At 35.9% G+C, this 5,308-nt stretch overlaps 1 protein-coding gene across 3 annotated transcripts in view; it reads left to right on the forward strand.

Annotated features, from left to right (window-relative positions):
• Nucleotides 1-5,308, forward strand: part of CADM2 (cell adhesion molecule 2) — a 659,818-nt gene that overhangs the window by 87,859 nt on the left and 566,651 nt on the right. The gene's annotated exons all lie outside the window — the stretch shown is intronic.

Genomic DNA, 5,308 nt, shown 5'->3' on the forward strand with positions numbered 1-5,308 from the left:
GGCTGCATGTAGGAGTAACACTGTGATCAGACGTACAAGGATGAGGGATGGACTTTGCTCCTGCTTGGGAATCAGAATTTTGCACAAGACGTCTGAGCCTGCGTGCTGGCAGCTGAAGATGTGTCCTCACTCCCTTCTGGCCTCCAGGGACCCTGGTGGCTGCAGGTAGCAATGTGCAATTCAGCAGGTCTTTGCATGAGATAAATGTATATCCCAAGATAGAAGAGAGTGAAACTCAGTAATAGTCTGCAAGCACAACACATTATCATTTCAAGAGTAGCCTGCACCAGTCTGTAAACTGTTTAGGCTTGGTAAAGCTTTCCTGGAATCCCTGAGTGGATCTGAGAAGTGCTAACCAGTTAAGTATCAAATTTTTTGTCCACTGCACAGGGAAAAAATGAAAATGGCTGGTATCAAGAACATGGCTGGTAGCAAGTTATGCAGTATCAGCAGAAACATTGCTGGTGGCCAAATAAGAGAATTTGACCTGGGGATGAAGGTGGGAAAAGAGAAAGAAACTGAAAGGGGGGGGGGGGGGGGGGAAGGAGGGCTGCCATGGGATCATGGATTCTCATGGGGACAGTTGTCATGCCTGGCTTTGTTCTTGTTCCTGCACATGATGAAGTTTATAATTTCCAAGTACTGCTTTTTGTTGTTGTTCTTTATTCTGTTGTTCTAGGCTTGGTAAATGCTCTTTGTGTGGAAGTTAGCTCCTGCAGAGATCTTCTCCATGACTGATTTGAGAAACCTCATGGTCCTTTCTGGACTTCTAATTATATAAATGCATGATGTCGGATGTAGTACATAAAGTGAATTAAGAGATGTACAATGTAAGTGTGATTGAAGATAAGTTCACTGTGCTGGTTCTATCTAAGAGAAGCCTTAATGTGAATGCTCTGGCTGGGTAGCCTGAAATTACATCTGTTGTGAGTTCAGTGTTGCTATCTTCAGCATGTACTGCAGTTCTAGGCTTACCAGTCGCAGAGGCATTCTCAAAATAATTGTCACAATGATATAAAAATGTTCAAATCTTCATACGCTTTTTGGGAGACTCAACCTGTTCCCTAGCGTGCACTGTAACCTACTGGAAAATTCAGTCAACTTTGATCTTAGAGGTTATCTATAGTAGTCCCAGATCTTCTACAGACTGCTGTTAACAATCCTTATTATAAGCCAAGGTTGCCTGCCTTGGGATACATCATTCACCGAGGCTGACTGACAGCTTGCACAAGGCTATTTCAGGTAGAGCTGGGAGAGAAGCCAAGTTTCAACTTCACCATGCAGTGTTTTGCAAAGTCTGTCTATACTGCACATTAACAGTGTGTGGTTGTCTATTGCCCTTCAGCAACTGCACTGCATATCAACATGTAGGACTGCTACTGTGTTTATGCTACTGAATTTATTTAGATGTACTTCTCGAACTCCCATTCACTCCTTCGCATACCTTGAATAGAGCTGCTATTGTATCTGGCTGTAACAAATGAATCAGAACTTGTTCCAGGAACCAAGAGAAGTTCCCAGCAAATACTGTCTAGACTTAGTTGTTGTTGTCCTTGTGTACATTTGTTGAGCACCCTTGATAAATCAGTCCTTTTTTGTGCTCTCTATACAGGGCAACTACTTGTTTCTCTCTGTTAATTATGCCTATAACTAAGATGATGTGTTTGGTAAGCATCATTGCCATAGCTTTTGTATCATACTCTGTGTTCTGGTATGTGCTTTTTTTCTTAGGTAAAGAAACAGTTGAAATTTCACTCTCCTAGGTCCTTTAAAAATAAATTTTTCATCTACAGACAAAGTCAGTAAGTCAATTCACATAATTTGTAAGTCTGAAAAATTGTTGTCTCAAGTAGCTAATTAAGGATGGGAAACCAATAAAGGAACATTTAGCTGTAGAAATCTTTTTTTTTTAAAAAAAAATAAAAAAAGTTACCAGAGATCAAAACAAATAAAATACAGATGCTTCTGGGATGCTTACACTATCTATTCTACTAGAATGTAGTCCAAGATGGCATGCGGATAACAGCAATGAATGAGTGGGAGACAGATTTAGGAGGGCAGAAAGGAAGCATCACTGTTTCTTCAGACTTATTTTTAGCAGAAAGAGAAAACAATTCTCTTCGTAGGAAATTCTGCTGTTTAACTTTTACTCCAATCCAGGATAAAACCTGTTTACTATAGAAATGACACTAATAATTTCATTTCAGGTATATTGAAGGCTTTTTGCCCAATTGATACTGGATGGTTCCTCTCTGATTTTGAAACATTAGTGTCTTACTTCGGAATTTAACAGAAATCAAATGGAAAAATAATAATAATAATAAAAGAAACTAAAACTTAATCACGTGGAAAAATCACAACAACATTTTTGAAACTTAGAAAACATTTCCAAACTGTTCTGAAAACAAACAAACAAACAAACAAAAAAACAACACCACAGTTTTGATGAAAAAGTGTTTGTAATTTTTTTCCCCTTTTAAAGTCCTGTAGACTGTATCACACAGAGATGAAAATGAGGTAGTTGAAACAGTTATCAGACAAGGTTAGCTGGAAGGTAGTTGTAAGAGTGGTAGGCTGAGATGGTGTCCTGTTTCTGCTACTTTTCTGTGTTGCTGCTGAGCAGCATACTACTTCAAAAGGTGCAGGAGTTCTTGTACAGCTCACAGCCGTACGTCAGCTCTGCATTTTTAAGGAGCTAACAACATTTGATGGGAATATTCTTATCGCAGCAAGAGATTCAGTGGACGATAATCAGACTACTGACATAGAAGTCCACTAAATTATAGTTTGTATTTATATTCATCTAAACACACTTGGGGAGAACTTGAGAGAGGAGGGGGTTATATATATATATATTATTTTTATATATATATATATATATTTATATATATATATATTTTTTTTTTCTGAGTAGCTTCTAAGGGATTAATGTAAGGAGGAGACCTGCAAAGCCCACTGTGGAAGTTACATTACACAGAAACAATCATTCCTGTGTTTGTATGCATGCTTTTTCATTTAGTGTTGCTGTCAACAAAAGCAGTAAAATGGATTTTCCAATTTTTTATAATTCAAGAGGAATAAACAGAAATCATACAGTGCTGGTTATATGCTTAATGAAATACGTGTATATGCAAATAGGAGAAGCAATTTTTGGATACTCGGTGTGGAGGCTTACAAAATCCAGGCCGGACCAAAAAGCAGTGCTTGTTCTTTTTAAATAAAATTGTTTGTAGTAGAGGGTATCATTAGGCAGCAGTGAAAATAAATATTTTAGATTTTTTTTTTTACAAAAGATGAAACCTTAGTTTACAAGTAGAACTTTAGAATGGATTTTGTTTTCTTGGGCACATCTTTCTGCTGATATTGCTTGCCACTATTGCTAATGGGTTGTACGGAGGTGAAATAAACCATCAGATGACATTGAATGCAGTGTTCAGAGGTGCAGTGCCATGAAGTTTTATTACTGTTACTGTGCTTAAATTTCAGGTTTTAAGTTAACTGTAATTATAACTTTTAATTTAAGGATAAAATATCTGCACTTATATAGTCAGTAATACGCACAGTGATTTCAAATAGCTTGGACAAGAGAATTGAATACAAATGCATGAGAACAGAAGAGTCCACAAGCATTGCTTTCCTTGCAACTTGTTCTGGGTGTTCTTGTGTAAATAATACCTTCAGAGAATGTCAAATAAGGGCTGGTTTAGCATAGCTCTTAGCACTACCCAAAGAGGAAAAAATAGGTTAAGATAAAGGTGTTTTTTCTCTAATTTGAGAGTGAACGTTAGTTGTTCTGGATAATTTCCATACTCTTATGAAGTAGTTCATCTCAATAAGCATTAAAACACAGGAGAAACACAGAAGAGTCTAAATTTATCTCAGACTTTCAAATATGCCATAATATAATATTCATATATCCTTCAATTCTATCTGAGGTTTTGGCTTTTTTTTTTTTTTTTTAATTTGTAATTGTATATTAATGTATTTTTCTCAGATTCTGACTGGATTTCTAGAGTTTCCAGGATTTTTATTTTTTAAGAGAAAACAGCATTTAGGTAATCCTGTTTATTTATAGTCTTCTCTGAAATTCAGTCTCACGCCATTTTCTCCTCATTTCCATTCGTTTAAAAACCGAATTAATACAGCCTCTTAAAAACAAGACAAAAAACACACCGCGCCAAGAATGCAGCAATGTCGTATTTATAGGGATTCCAAAGATATCTCATTCAGGTTTAAGGCCAAAAAAAAGTTTTCTGGCAATGAGAGGTATTTTTATATATTAAGAAAAATGTGATAGACAACATACAGTCTGCATGTTCTCATCCAAGAAACTGTCTTGGATTTTAGTTGAAATCATGCTTGTTTCAGGAACGAGATACACATTTGAATATATATGTATATATTTAATATGGATGTTGTGTTTTATTTTGTTTTCTCAACAACTAACTAATTTTCTCAGTGTGAACCAGAATGTGTTGTTCAGTGAGTAGTTACTAAATCCTTCCCAGAACACTACTTTAAAAACATTACAAATGAATGCTACATTGAATGTATAGCTCTCTTTAATTCATGGGCAATCTCTTAGAACTTAACCGCTGTAAAATAATAAGAAATAGTTTTGATCAGTTGTTTGATTTGTGAGAAGAACAGAAAATGTTTGTTCTTGAATTTATTTAGATGATACCAGGTGAATTAGGGAGCTTTTCAATAATCAGCAAGCATTTTATCTTTTAAAGTCAGGTTCTGTGGTTTTAGCTTCACTCAAGAGTATAGCTCATTAATCTCTCTTTTTTAAGTACTTCATTCTTCGGTGTTCAAAAAATCAATTTCTGAAAGCATGTTTTTCTGAAACATTCAACTAATCCAGCTGGCCCATTTTTATTTTTTTTTCCCATTGTAGAAACCTTGGTATTGAGCAGTGGTTTAACCTTCCAGCATGGGAAATGCTAAGTGGATCAGCCACAGTAAACCTTATTTTCTCAAGAGAAGTAAAACCTTTAGGTAAATACCAGGAACAGTAATAATGCATTGGAAAGCCCACTAATACTCTGGATGTTCTGAGCCTTAGTATTCTGAATAGGCTGGCCTTCAAACAGTTTTCCTACTCTTCCTGGCCATTATGAAATTGAAGAACATTTATTTTGTTTTTATCATTCTGCCATTTTGCAGTGCGATCTTCACTCTTCTTAAGTAAAGTGAACCTGTAGTTGAAGTTCCTGTTCATTGTTAGTGCTGTTCTTCTTAAGAGATGAGTAAAGGTAGGAGAATGTCAATATTTACTATAAATTTTTAATCCTTTTGGATATGT

Source organism: Anser brachyrhynchus (genome assembly GCF_964034855.1).
Source record: "Anser brachyrhynchus genome assembly, chromosome: 1".
Taxonomy (NCBI): Eukaryota; Metazoa; Chordata; class Aves; order Anseriformes; family Anatidae; genus Anser; species Anser brachyrhynchus.